The following is a 16,063-nucleotide window of genomic DNA, read 5'->3' on the forward strand; positions in this document are numbered from 1 at the left end:
CACAAATACACATGAGCCCCAAAGAACCATGGTTTGACATCACACGGATACCACATTACACGAAAAGAATTAGAGCAGAACACGAAAATCTTGGAAACCTGCATGGACCTGAGAAAATTAAAGATAATCGAGGCCCTTTATATCAAGGATAAAAACCCCAATTTGAACATACAGGCACTTGATTTATTAGCGCTACCCAGTATGAGAACACAGGGTAGGCCAGAAGCATGAGGAGATAATTTATGCACATTTTTCAAACTATCATGTGATCTCCCCTAGTCTAATAATTTCACGTGGTCAAATGTCGCACTTAGTTGACACTTGACACACTCCCTGATGAAGGCACAAGTTTTTGCAGTTTAGACTCTGCTACACGGCGATTAGTGAGATCTTCAGAAAGTATCTCCAAGAAAATTATCAATGCAGAAAACAGCATCACCTTCAACAACATTTGTGTATTAGAAGACTTACTGCCTGTATATACTTTATACACACACACACACACACACACACACAAACACACACACACACACACACACACACACACACACACACACACACTTTCAACGAACGGACGGCTTGACGAACGCTCTGAAGAAAAGTGCAGATTGTGGATACCAACGCAAAGAGAAGTGCCTTTTTGTATTTGCAGGGGGGGGGAAATTGCTCGTGAGGCAGTAGGTAAGTAGAAAAAGAGGAGAAGGGGAGGGATTGCTGGGGAAATGGAAGGAAATGAGGATGTGGAGGACTTGGCCCAGGCAGACGGGCGTAAGGTCAACATGAAACGACCACCGGATGACGAAATGGCAAATAAAAATGTAAAGATTAGAAGTATAGAGAGGAGAAATACAGTAGAAAGTGACGAGAATATGTTCCAGGGATTTAAAGAGGGTGGGGGGGACACAACCCCCCCCCCCCCCGACTGATAAGACTAGAGGAGAGAGTTGATAAGGTGATCGAGGACTTGGAACGTAAGTTAGGTAATGTAGACTCCATTTTCCAGAGAATTGAAAGATTGGAACAACTAGAGAAGGCTAACAGAAACTTAACTGAAGAAGTAGAGGACCTAAAAAGACAGTTAGGAAATGTAAAGGAGGAGAATGAGAAATTGAAGAAGAATAGTAATGAAAACAGTGAGAAAATAGCTACAGAAGCTAAAAATTGGAGAATAACTCAAGAAGGGAATAAGGTTTCATTCACTGACATAGTCAAACAGCAATTGAAAGAACATAATGAAGACTCAGTTATTAAAGTGATGAGACAGAAGGAGAATATAGTAAGAGAATTAGCTGACAAAAAGAAATGTATAATTATATTAGGAATGGAAGAGAAACATAACCCAGATAGAACCGCAAGAATCAAGGAGGAAAATGAAAGGGTAAGCAGTTTATTAAAATTAGTCCAGGAAGATGAACCAGAAATTATAAAGGAAATTGAGGAAAAATTCAGACTCGGAAAATATAGTACAGATAAGACCAGACCAATTAAGATTAAATTCAGGTCACAAACAACGGCAGAGAAAATTCTATCCAAGACAGGGAAACTAGCAACAAATGATCAATATAAAAAGGTATGGATAAAAAGAGAAATGAATAAGGAGGAAAGAGAGGCAGAAAAGCAGAAAAGAATTGAAGCTAAGGCAAAAAACGAGGAAAGAACGGAGTCAGAGAAAGAGAGATTCTATTGGAGAGTAGTGAACATGAAAATAAAGCAGTTCGACATACTAAAGAAAAACATAAGGGAAACAGAGAACACAATGGAAGTGGCAGAAAACTAAGAGTGTCTTACACAAATATAGATGGATTGATAACAGGATTGAATGAACTGAATGATTATTTGAAAGAAAAAGAACCGGACATAATGGGAATTGTAGAAACAAAATTAAAAGGCCCACTACCACCCAACAGTGTAGGACATGATACATACAATTATTGGATTAGAAACAGAGAGAAAAAACAAGGGGGTGGAGTTATGTTCCTGACAAAGAAGGATATAAACGTGAAAGGTGTCATATATGGAAAGAATACAGTAGAGATGATTATGATAGAAGTGGAAGACCGAGATAAGAAGAGCAGAAAATTTGTGATCAATTATGTGCCTCCGAAAACAGCCTCATGGGAGGAGAGTGAACATAAAAGTATGTTAGAGGACACAAAGATAGCATTAACTAAAATAATGGAAGACGGAGGAAGAATAGTTATGAAGGGCGACTTTAATTGCAAAGAAATCTGCTGGGAAGAAATGACAGTAAAGAGTGGTGATGACTCATGGGGAAATGCTCTACTTGAGATGATTACTGACCATTCAATGACACAATGGATACAAGAGAACACTAGGTATAGAAATGAAGAAGAACCATCGAGGCTAGACTTAATAATTACATCTGAACCTAGAATAGTGGACAAGATTGAATATAAAACACCAATAGGTAAAAGTGACCACATATTGATTGAACTGGAACTTAATGAAGAAAAATATATGAAAAGAAATGAACAATATAGAAAAGGAAGAATGATGTATGAAAAAACAAACTTTGATAAAATAAGAGAATTCTTCCAACAAGAAAACTGGGAAGAAATATACAAAGAAGAAACATCAGTGGAAGAGAAATGGAATATTTTGACAAAAATTTACAAAGAAGGAGTGGAAAAGTATGTCCCAAGACAAAAACAAGAAAAAGAATATGTAAAATGCTGGTACAACAAAAGTTGTAGGGAGTTAAAAGACAAAAGAGACAAAGCCTGGACCGGATGGAAAAAAGACAGAAGACCTGAAAAATGGAAAATATATACTGGTTATAGAAATGAATATGTACAAAAGTGCAGAGAGGAAAAAAGAAAATATGAAAAAGATGTTATAGAAAAGTGTAAAGATCAACCAAAACTATTCTACAGATTTGTAAACAATAAACTGAAAAACAAACAAGACTTGGAGAAATTAAGACAAGGAGGAGTTGAATACACTGAGGAAATGGAAATGGCAGAAATTATGAACAAACATTTTAAATCAGTGTTTACAAGGGAAAATATACAACCTGAAGAGATTGAGTGGAAGGAAAAAGTCCCCCCTATGGAAGAAATAGAAGTAACGAAGAATGAAATATTGACACACTTGGGTAATTTTGATGTCAGAAAATCGCATGGGCCAGATGAAATAGCAAACTGGATTCTGAAAGAATGTAGGAATGAACTGGCAGACAAAATACATAGCATAATAAGCAGTTCCTTAAAAGAAGGAAAAGTTCCAGAAGATTGGAAAAAAGCAAATATAGTACCTATATATAAAGGAGGAAATAAAGAAGAACCTACCAACTATAGACCAGTCTCTCTAACAAGTACAATAGCAAAAATATGTGAAAGAATTATCAAAAGTAGATGGGTAAAATACTTGGAAAAAAAACAACGTACTAAATCCAAGGCAATTTGGATTCAGACAAGGACGATCATGCGTCACCAATTTAATATGTTTCTATTCAAGACTAATAGATATAATACAAGAAAGAGATGGATGGGCTGATTGTGCATTTCTAGACCTAAAAAAAAGCTTTTGACAAAGTACCACATAAGAAGTTGCTTAAGAAATTAGAATATGAAGGAGGAATACAAGGTAAATTGCTAAATTGGATGGAAGACTTTTTGCAAGAAAGAAAAATGAGAGTAGTGATAAGAGATCAGCACTCAAAATGGAATGAAGTAATAAGCGGTGTCCCGCAGGGAACAGTTCTGGCCCCAATAATGTTTGCTATATATATTAATGATATGGATGAAGGAATTGAAAGCTATATGAGCTTCTTTGCAGATGATGCAAAATTACTGAAAAGAGTGAAAACTGAAGAAGATTGTGAATCACTACAGAGAGATCTAAATAAAGTACAAGAATGGAGTAGGAAGTGGGAGATGGAGTTCAATACAAAAAAGTGTAGTATAATGGAATTTGGAAAAAGCAAAAACAGAATAACAGGATCATATAATTTGGGAGAAGAAGGAATAAAAAGAGTAGAAAATGAGAGGGACCTGGGAGTCATTGTTATGAATAATATGTCACCTGAGAAACATATAAATAAGATTTTTGGAGAAACTTATAATTTAATAAGAACAATCAAAGTGGCATTTACATACCTGGATGAAGAAATGGTGAGGAAAATCCTAATCACCCTGATAAGACCAAGATTGGAATATGCAGCAACGATATGGTCACCAAGTACAAAAAAAATGTATAAAAAAACTTGAAAGAATACAAAGAGCAATTACTAAACTGGCACCAACACTCTCAAAACTATCATATGAAGAGAGACTACAAAAACTTAAACTACAGACACTAGAGCAAAGAAGAGAGAGAGGAGATTTGATAGCTATTTACAGAATCATGAAAGGCATAGAAATTACTGATAGAGAGAATCTGATAAAATGGGATGACAGAAATACAAGAGGACACGGAAAGAAAATAAAAAAAGACAACTATAGAAGAGATTTGAAAAAGAACAGCTTTCCTCACAGAGCAATAGACAGTTGGAACAAGTTAGATGAGAAAGTGGTGTGTGCAAAAACAATACATGAATTTAAAAATAGTTTAGATAAAATGAGATATGAAGACGGGACCTCACGAGCATAGCTCCCCTTCCCGTAAAATACAACTAGGTAAATACAACTAGGTAAATACACACACACACACACACACACACACACACACACACACACACACACACTTCAACGAATGGACGGCTTAGAAGACGTTCTGAAGAAAAGTGAAGTCTGTGGATCCCAACGCAAAGAGAAGTGCCTAGTGTTTTTGCAGGGTGGGGGGGAAATTGCTCGTGGAGTAGTGGGAACGTAGGGAAAGAGGAAAAGGGGAGGGATTACTGAGGGAAATGGAAGGAAATGAGGAGGGAGTAGACTTTGACCAGCCAGACAAGCGGAAGGTAAACAAAAGACTTAGCGAGGATCAAATGTCTAATAAAAATGTAAAGATTAGAAGTATAGAGAGGAGCAATACAGAAGAAAGTGACGAGAATATGTTCCAGGGATTTAAAGAGGGTGGGGGGGACACAACCCCCCCCCGACTGATAAGACTAGAGGAGAGAGTTGATAAGGTGATCGAGGACTTGGAGCGTAAGTTAGGTAACGTAGACTCCATTTTTCAAAGAATTGAAAGGTTGGAACAACTAGAGAAGGCTAACAGAAACTTAACTGAAGAAATAGAGGACCTAAAAAGACAGTTAGGAAATGTAAAGGAGGAGAATGAAAAATTGAAGAAGAATAGTAATGAAAACAGAGAGAAACTAGCTACAGAAGCTAAAAATTGGAGAATAACTCAAGAAGGGAATAAGGTTTCATTCACTGACATAGTCAAACAGCAATTGAAAGAACATAATGAAGACTCAGTTATTAAAGTGATGAGACAGAAGGAGAATATAGTAAGAGAATTAGCTGACAAAAAGAAATGTATAATTATATTAGGAATGGAAGAGAAACATAACCCAGATAGAACTGCAAGAATCAAGGAGGAAAATGAAAGAGTAAGCAGTTTATTAAAATTAGTCCAGGAAGATGAACCAGAAATTATAAAGGAAATTGAGGAAAAATTCAGACTCGGAAAATATAGTACAGATAAGACCAGACCAATTAAGATTAAATTCAGGTCACAAACAACAGCAGAGAAAATTCTATCCAAGACAGGGAAACTAGCAACAAATGATCAATATAAAAAGGTATGGATAAAAAGAGAAATGAATAAGGAGGAAAGAGAGGCAGAAAAGCAGAAAAGAATTGAAGCTAAGGCAAAAAACGAGGAAAGAACGGAGTCAGAGAAAGAGAGATTCTATTGGAGAGTAGTGAACATGAAAATAAAGCAGTTCGACATACTAAAGAAAAACATAAGGGAAACAGAGAATACAATGGAAGTGGCAGAAAACTAAGAGTGTCTTACACAAATATAGATGGATTGATAACAGGATTGAATGAACTGAATGGTTATTTGAAAGAAAAAGAACCGGACATAATGGGAATTGTAGAAACAAAATTAAAAGGCCCACTACCACCCAACAGTGTAGGACATGATACATACAATTATTGGATTAGAAACAGAGAGAAAAAACAAGGGGGTGGAGTTATGTTCCTGACTAAGAAGGATATAAACGTGAAAGGTGTCATATATGGAAAGAATACAGTAGAGATGATTATGATAGAAGTGGAAGACCGAGATAAGAAGAGCAGAAAATTTGTGATCAATTATGTGCCTCCGAAAACAGCCTCATGGGAGGAGAGTGAACATAAAAGTATGTTAGAGGACACAAAGATAGCATTAACTAAAATAATGGAAGACGGAGGAAGAATAGTTATGATGGGCTACTTTAATTGCAAAGAAATCTGCTGGGAAGAAATGACAGTAAAGAGTGGTGATGACTCATGGGGAAATGCTCTACTTGAGATGATTACTGACCATTCAATGACACAATGGATACAAGAGAACACTAGGTATAGAAATGAAGAAGAACCATCGAGGCTAGACTTAATAATTACATCTGAACCTAGAATAGTGGACAAGATTGAATATAAAACACCAATAGGTAAAAGTGACCACATATTGATTGAACTGGAACTTAATGAAGAAAAATATATGAAAAGAAATGAACAATATAGAAAAGGAAGAATGATGTATGAAAAAACAAACTTTGATAAAATAAGAGAATTCTTCCAACAAGAAAACTGGGAAGAAATATACAAAGAAGAAACAACAGTGGAAGAGAAATGGAATATTTTGACAAAAATTTACAAAAAAGGAGTGGAAAAGTATGTCCCAAGACAAAAACAAGAAAAAGAATATGTAAAATGCTGGTACAACAAAAGTTGTAGGGAGTTAAAGGACAAAAGAGACAAAGCCTGGAACAGATGGAAAAAAGACAGAAGACCTGAAAAATGGAAAATATATACTGGTTATAGAAATGAATATGTACAAAAGTGCAGAGAGAAAAAAAGAAAATATGAAAAAGATGTTATAGAAAAGTGTAAAGATCAACCAAAACTATTCTACAGATTTGTAAACAATAAACTGAAAAACAAACAAGACTTAGAGAAATTAAGACAAGGAGGAGTTGAATACACTGAGGAAATGGAAATGGCAGAAATTATGAACAAACATTTTAAATCAGTGTTTACAAGGGAAAATATACAACCTGAAGAGATTGAGTGGAAGGAAAAAGTCCCCCCTATGGAAGAAATAGAAGTAACAAAGAATGAAATATTGACACACTTGGGTAATTTTGATGTCAGAAAATCGCATGGGCCAGATGAAATAGCAAACTGGATTCTGAAAGAATGCAGGAATGAACTGGCAGACAAAATACATAGCATAATAAGCAGTTCCTTAAAAGAAGGAAAAGTTCCAGAAGATTGGAAAAAAGCAAATATAGTACCTATATATAAAGGAGGAAATAAAGAAGAACCTACCAACTATAGACCAGTCTCTCTAACAAGTACAATAGCAAAAATATGTGAAAGAATTATCAAAAGTAGATGGGTAAAATACTTGGAAAAAAACAACGTACTAAATCCAAGGCAATTTGGATTCAGACAAGGACGATCATGCGTCACCAATTTAATATGTTTCTATTCAAGGCTAATAGATATAATACAAGAAAGAGATGGATGGGCTGATTGTGCATTTCTAGACCTAAAAAAAGCTTTTGACAAAGTACCACATAAGAAGTTGCTTAAGAAATTAGAATATGAAGGAGGAATACAAGGTAAATTGCTAAATTGGATGGAAGACTTTTTGCAAGAAAGAAAAATGAGAGTAGTGATAAGAGATCAGCACTCAAAATGGAATGAAGTAATAAGCGGTGTCCCGCAGGGAACAGTTCTGGCCCCAATAATGTTTGCTATATATATTAATGATATGGATGAAGGAATTGAAAGCTATATGAGCTTCTTTGCAGATGATGCAAAATTACTGAAAAGAGTGAAAACTGAAGAAGATTGTGAATCACTACAGAGAGATCTAAATAAAGTACAAGAATGGAGTAGGAAGTGGGAGATGGAGTTCAATACAAAAAAGTGTAGTATAATGGAATTTGGAAAAAGCAAAAACAGAATAACAGGATCATATAATTTGGGAGAAGAAGGAATAAAAAAAGTAGAAAATGAGAAGGACCTGGGAGTCATTGTTATGAATAATATGTCACCTGAGAAACATATAAATAAGATTTTTGGAGAAACTTATAATTTAATAAGAACAATCAAAGTGGCATTTACATACCTGGATGAAGAAATGGTGAGGAAAATCCTAATCACCCTGATAAGACCAAGATTGGAATATGCAGCAACGATATGGTCACCAAGTACAAAAAAATGTATAAAAAAACTTGAAAGAATACAAAGAGCAATTACAAAACTGGCACCAACACTCTCAAAACTATCATATGAAGAGAGACTACAAAAACTTAAACTACAGACACTAGAGCAAAGAAGAGAGAGAGGAGATTTGATAGCTATTTACAGAATCATGAAAGGCATAGAAATTACTGATAGAGAGAATCTGATAAAATGGGATGACAGAAATACAAGAGGACACGGAAAGAAAATAAAAAAAGACAGCTATAGAAGAGATTTTAAAAAGAACAGCTTTCCTCACAGAGCAATAGACAGTTGGAACAAGTTAGATGAGAAAGTGGTGTGTGCAAAAACAATACATGAATTTAAAAATAGTTTAGATAAAATGAGATATGAAGACGGGACCCCACGAGCATAGCTCCCCTTCCCGTAAAATACAACTAGGTAAATACAACTAGGTAAATACACACACACACACACACATATATATATATATATATATATATATATATATATATATATGTGTGTGTGTGTGTGTGTGTGTGTGTGTGTGTATGTAATGTTAAATTAGATCATAAAAATGTGAATAAATAATAGATCAAATAAAATACAAAACAAATAAAATAAAAATCGCTATTGACGTTACTATTAATTTGCGGTACTTATTTATGGGTTCAAAACATTTACAATGATAGGAGATATCCAATGATATAGATACGATTTACATCTATGAGACTGGCATCCTTTCCTCATGCCCGCTTAGTGTGGACACTCAGCTTTCAACGCTACATGCAGATCTGCATGAGGCACAGTGTGGACTCGGCTTAAGCCTCTGAGGCTCTGTAGTTGACAATGAATGAATGAACCATGATTTGAATCAGACAACACTGTACTGTTTCAGTGTTTGGTGGACTAACCTGCCCGGGACTTGAGAGAGAGCAGGATTTGGATGTGGGTATCAGTAGGTCAAGATTCACCTACAAAGTGCTTTACTGCTTATGCATGTATCCTTTTCACGTTCTCGGTGGTAAAATCCTCCCTTCCACTCGCTAGAACTCATAGTTGAGATTAACACCATTCATGTGCAGTCTATCCTCATAACGTGAGCCACCACGACATAATCCTTTGCAGCAGTGTTTAGTGGGTGGCATTTTGGAGAGTTAAATCAAGTCGGATCTCGTAAAAAATAACCGATGAATGTAGATGTTTTTCACAAGAAAATGAATAATGTACTACATACATACATATACCAAAGTCTTTTTCCCCTTACACGGGGGTAGCCAAAAAGAAAAAGGCATAAAAACCACTCCCACCCATTCAATTTCCTATATTCCACTCCCCTTCACCCTCCTCCCTCCCTCTTATCTTGGCACCTCCTGGATGATGGGTCATCCCTGCATCCTGTCCACTGCCCTAGGTCAGAGGAAGTGTCGCAAGACACAGCACATCCACAGCAAGGCCGCTTCATAAATTCGGCGACACCCCTCTCCGTCCCCCCATGCAGCAAAGGAGAAGATGGGGAGAAATCCCTTCGGGCTGCGTCAATTTTTTTTTCTCATTCATACTTCCTCATCCCCCATCCCCCTGCCCATTCCACCTCATGCATCACAGCGTCATCTATACACAACCCCTCTCCATTCACCCCTATCTTCTGTCCTCTCCTGTCCTTCCTCCACAGACATTCCTCTCTTTTGTAATGTTCCTTTCACCCCATCCATCCATCTCATCCTAGGACGCCCCCTCCTATTCACTCCTTCCACCTCTGCCTTCCACACCTCTTTTACCAATCTTTCTTCACTCATTCTTTCCATGTGTCCAAACCATCCTAATACTCTTTCATCAACCCTATCTCCCAGTTCCCTTTCCACCCCTATTCTCCTCCTCACCTCCTCATTTCCCACTCTATCTAGCCTAGTAACCCCTATCATACTTCTCAGACACCTCATCTCAAACACATTCAAACTCCTTCTCTCTTCCTCTCTTATGTTCCATGTTTCTGCCCCATACAATGCTGTTGGCACAATCACTCCTTCATACAATCTCCTCTTAGCATCCATTCCCAGATGCCTATTTCTCATCACACTTTTCAATCCACCAAGGCATTTACTCGCTTCTCTCAATCTACATTCTACCTCCACCCCCACTACTCCCTTTCCTGCCACATTCGCACCCAAGTATCTAAAACTATCCACTTCCTCCAGTTTCTCACCCCTAATGCTCACTTCCAGCCTGCTGTCATTCTCTCCCTTTGTACATCTCATTACCTTACATTTGCTCACATTTATCTTCAGCTTCCTTCTTTCACACACCTTCTCAAACTCTGTCACTAATTTCCTCAATCCCTCCTCTGATCCTGCTACAAGCGCAGTGTCGTCAGCAAACAACAGCTTGCTCACCTCCCACTTTTTCCCATTTTCTTTAATCATCTCCAACCCCTGACCCACTACCATTGCATTCACCTCTCGCACCACCCCATCCATGTAAAGATTGAAGAGCCAGGGTGACATAACACATCCCTGACGAAGTCCCACCTTTACCTCAAACCATTCACTCTCTCCATTTCTAATCCTAACACAAGCTTTACTACTCTCATAAAAACTCTTGACTGCTCTTAACAGCTTTCCTCCTATCCCATATATCTGCAATACCTCCCACAGTGCCTTTCGGTCTACCCTGTCGTAAGCTTTTTCCAGATCTATAAAAGCCTCCCCAAAAAAAAACATCCTTACCTTTTCCAATAGCTTTCTCACATATCTGTCTTACCACAAAAATCTGATCTACACAACCTCTACCTGTCCTAAACCCGCACTGTTCCTCACCAATTACTCCCTCTGTTCCTCTCCTAATCCACTCAATCAAGACCCTCCCATAAGCCTTCCCAACTACACTCAACAAGCTGATCCCTCTGAAACTACTACACTCACACTTGTCCCCCTTTCCCTTGTAAAGCAGAACTATACAGGCACTCCTCCAGTCCTCCGGCACTCTACCCTCTCTTAAACAAACATTAAATAACCTCACCAGCCAGTCCACCATAACTGTACCTCCTTTCTTCAGACATTCTGCATGGCATCCATCTAGACCAGGTGCCTTACCTGCTCTCATCATCTTAACAGCTGCTTTCACTTCATCCTTCCCTATTTCTCCTCCATTTTCCTCACTCATCACTCTCCTTTTCTCAGCGCTTCCCGCTGCAACTACCTTTCCCTCCCTATCCTCCTTCACATTTAGTAACTCCCTAAAATACTCTGCCCACCTTCCTCTCACTGCCTTCTCTTCCATTACCATCTCTCCATCTGCACCTTTTACCTTTTCTTCTCTACTTGATTCGCCTCCTTTTTCTCTTTTAATTTCCTTCCAAAACATCTTTTTATTGCTTTCAAAATTTTCTGTCATACTCTTACCCCATTTCACATCTGCTCTCCTCTTTGCTTCCCTTATCTTATGCTTAACTTCCTTTCTCTTTACTTTGTACCTCTCATACGATTCCCTCGTCCTAAATTGTAGCCAATCTATGAATGCCTGCTTCTTCTCCTCTACACCTTTCTTTGCTTCCTTATCCCACCACTCATTACCCTTCTTTCTATTTCCTCCCGCCCTCCTTGTTCCACACACCATCTTTGCATACCGTATGACTCCCTCCTTGAACCATCCCCATTCCTCCTCCACTCCTAGTTCTACTCTATCCTTTACTCCCTCCCATTCCTCTTTCAGCTTCTTCTTATACTCATTCTCCTTTTTTCTCATTTAAGCAGTTCACTCTAAGTACCTCCCTATCTTCTGCCCTTTTCCTCTTCCTCCACCTATTCTCCACTCTCAATTTACCTTCTACCAGGAAATGATCTGATATTCCCCCACTCTCTCCCCTTAGAACATGTACATCCTTAACTCTTCCTACCATACTCCTGGTCACCACTATATAGTCCATTAACGCACTATCTACCACCCTTCCATCCACCACCCTCTCTCATGTGTACTTATGCTTGACTTTCTTCTTAAACACTGTAGTTGCTATCATCAACTCTCTTTCTAGACACATCTCCACCATCAACTCTCCACTACGATTTTTTCCTGGAACTCCATACTTCCCAATCTCTCCGTCTATTGGTTCATTTTCTACCCTGGCATTAAGGTATCACAATACAACTGCATTGATATTTCTCCCTAATCCCTCTATGCACTCATTTATATCTACCCAAAAAGCCTCCCTTTCCTCTACGTTTTTCTTACTACCAGGTCCATACGCACTTACAAAAACCCACATCTCCCTTCCCAGCTTCACCTTCATCCACATCAACCTTGATGAAACCTCCTTCTACTCCACTACCCGCTTACTTATCTCTTCACTTACTAGTATAGCCACCCCTTCTCTCCCTCGTCCCCTCTTCACTCCTGAGTATCTCCCAGCTACACTCCCAAACTCACAGTTGCCCTTTCCTTTCATTTTAGTTTCACTCAAAGCCAGCACATCCATCTTACTTCTCACAAACATACTGCTCTTCTTTTTTTTTAGGAATGTCCCCTTTTGGGTCTACAGGAAGTAGGACACCTAATCCCATCCCACGTCCCGTTTTTTGTCGCCTTTTACGACTCAAGTGAAAAGACTTGGTGGTGGCATTGTCTTCCCCCACCACAGGGTCGGCGAAAAAAAAAAAAAGGAAATGAATATTCAGAGAAATGGTACAGGGCAGTAACAAGGGGTTGGGGGACAGCATAACGGAAGGATAGACGTAGTATAAAAGTGTCATCATTTCTCTATGAACAGAGTTTTCCTCTATCACAGACAAAATGATCTATGACTCTGGTCCATAGGTGCGCCCCATATAGACCCTAAAGTGTCAACTGCATGCTACTTTGCCACAGTAACATGCAGCCAATACCCCAGACGAATAATGTAGTGAAGCGTACATTTGTTTGTCCGAGACAGATTTTCCCACGCAATAACATATGGGGTCATAGTAATGTTTGTTTCTATTTTTAGGAACCGTGCGGATCACTATTGCTACTGATTGATCGCCTGATGTGTCTGTGTCATTCCCTGATGCCTGGTTACAAATTTCTGTAAATATGATTAAAAATGGCAGAATATATGTAGATTTATCTATATTAATCTTAAACTTTTGAGTTCCCATAGAGCGCAAAATATTTGTAGAAATATATATTTCTGTAAATACTTTCAGAAGACCTTCTCTAACTCCAGATCTTAATTCCCAACTTGTGGCAGTATATGGAGAATTATTTGTGCTTTGTGATTATATCCGAATACTTGATTGGTCCAAAATTTAGCCTGGCCTCAAGTTGAGGTAGATCGCCGCAACCAGCTACTCAGACAGTTAATTCCGGTTCGAGATCTTCATTTAAAAACTAAAAAAGCTTGAATGAGTTTCCTCTGCTGGCTCTTTCAAAGTCAAAGTGCCATTATTCCTAGCATTTACCATCATATTTTTCAGAGTATCTTGCAGGCCTCTGTGCTCTTCTAGATAAAGCAACATAGTCGCTGAGATAATTACTTCCAAACAAATCATGAGATGTCTATCCTAAAAAAATATATAATTCCGACGTTTTCCAATAATATTGTGTATACCATACCATTGAATTGAAGTTCAAGGCTGTTTCGTAATAACAAAAAAGCGCATTTCACAGATTGTCCAACAAGAGGTAATTAAATAAGACAAAATTTACAATACCAAGGTAAGGTAAACTTCTTGGATTTATATTTATTTTAGTGTATTTATCCATAAACATTAGTATTTACAGTAATCACAGATGTTTTAATTTGAATTGCAAAGGTTGTACAGCAACGAAGTCGATGTAATAACCGGTTCAGCGAGTGAACAAGTTAATCACTTTGCGCTTACAATCACGGTAAGAATTTGTCATATTAATTAATAGATATCTTGGTTATATATTAGCTTCTGGTGCATATGCTAGTATAAATTATCTTAATATAATGAAATTTGGTGATAGTACAATCCAGTATACCGTAATCTATTTGAATTCCCTTACTGGCACGTCATGTTTTTGTTAGAAGTGGGAAATATTTTTTGTAATTAGAGAAACCGTGGTAAATATATGGATTTGAAGGGCGGAAAATATCAAAATTCGTATAGATTCACATTGATGAATGTCAGGCCAGGCTCTTGCTGCATGTGAGGACCGACTCATTGGTCATGTTCATAATTATTTGTGACTTGATTTAGTGTGCATAACAAGCGTGCAGACATTTAATCGTGATGCATTATAGTTTTTGATGTAGCTGTTCGTGTTGAGGGTGCAGATATTTTGTTTGAATGTTCTACAGATTAAATTTATGTTCCTGTTCATTGCAAACCATGCGTAACCAATTTTTCTCACATACTGAGAAGTACGGGTACAATTTTTTTTAACCCTTAAATTATTGTTGCGTATGAAAGGCAATTTTATTAGAAACAAAATGCTTATTAAATTTTTGAAATAGCTCGAAAAATAAGGGAGATACGATTTTTTGAAATATTTTTTTAGCCCGCATTTTTGGCTGGACTTCACCATAGCAAAATGTTAGAATTAAGGATGGTCATTTGTAAAGATTTCGGTAAAGAAATACACATTAGCTTTAAACCACTGGTCCAATTTTATTCAAATTCGGAATACTTGGGTTTTAAGGATCAACAAATCACATGAGCATGCCAAAAACAATGCAAGACATCTCCATCATACCATATTTGCCTTTTCATGGCAACCATGAAGTTGTCAATTTTCAGATTATCTTCAATAAAATCCAAACCCCTGGCCCAACTGACATGCAACTTGGCATTCAAGGTTTATGGGTGAATAAAACACCTGAGCATGTCAATAACATTGCAGGACCTTCTTCTATACACATTCTTACTAACACCTATCACGTTGCCATGGCAACTGTTGTCAATTTAGAAATAATCAATAAAATCCAAACCCCTGGCCCAACTGACATGCAACTTGGCATGTCAAGGTTTTATGGGTCAATAAAACACCAGAGCATGTCAATAACATTGCAGGACCTTCTTCTGATACACATTCTTACTAATACCTCTCATGTTGCCATGGCAACTGTTGTCAATTTAGAAATAATAAAATCCAAACCCCTGGCCCTACTGACATGCAACTTGGCACAGCAAGGTTTTATGGATCAATAAAACACCTGAGCATGTCAACATTGCAGGACCTTCTTCTGATACCATTCTTACAAACACCTATTACGTTGCCATGGCAACTGTTATCAATTTAGAAATAATCAATAAAATCCAAACCCCTGGCCCAACTGACATGCAACTTGGCATGTCAAGGTTTTATGGGTCAATAAAACACCTGAGCATGTCAATAACATTGCAGGACCTTCTTCTGATACCATTCTTACAAACACCTATCATGTTGCCATGGCAACTGTTGTCAATTAAGAAATAATCAATAAAATCCAAACCCCTGGCCCTACTGACATGCAACTTGGCACGTCTAGGTTTTATGGGTCAATAAAACACCTGAGCATGTCAATAATATTGCAGGACCTTCTTCTGATACCATTCTTACAAACACCTATCACGTTGCCATGGCAACTGTTGTCAATTTAGATATAATCAATAAAATCCAAACCCCTGGCCCAACTGACATGCAAATTGGCATGTCAAGGTTTTATGGGTCAATAAAACACCAGAGCATGTCAATAACATTGCAGGACCTTCTGATAAATCATGGGTCAACAATTCATGATAAATATTGGGTCA

The 16,063-nt window shown here is 37.7% G+C and overlaps 1 protein-coding gene across 1 annotated transcript in view; it reads left to right on the top strand.

Annotated features, from left to right (window-relative positions):
* The first annotated feature begins 14,128 nt into the window (after positions 1 to 14,128).
* Positions 14,129 to 16,063, top strand: part of LOC143036977 (uncharacterized) — a 69,809-nt gene continuing 67,874 nt past the window's right edge. The window contains exon 1 of the mRNA XM_076205063.1: positions 14,129 to 14,192. The gene's annotated coding sequence lies outside the window, so the exon portion shown is untranslated. The remainder of the gene's footprint in view (positions 14,193 to 16,063) is intronic.

This window comes from Oratosquilla oratoria, chromosome 21 (genome assembly GCF_046742065.1).
Source record: "Oratosquilla oratoria isolate Oo_2021 chromosome 21, ASM4674206v1, whole genome shotgun sequence".
NCBI classification, from domain to species: domain Eukaryota; kingdom Metazoa; phylum Arthropoda; class Malacostraca; order Stomatopoda; family Squillidae; genus Oratosquilla; species Oratosquilla oratoria.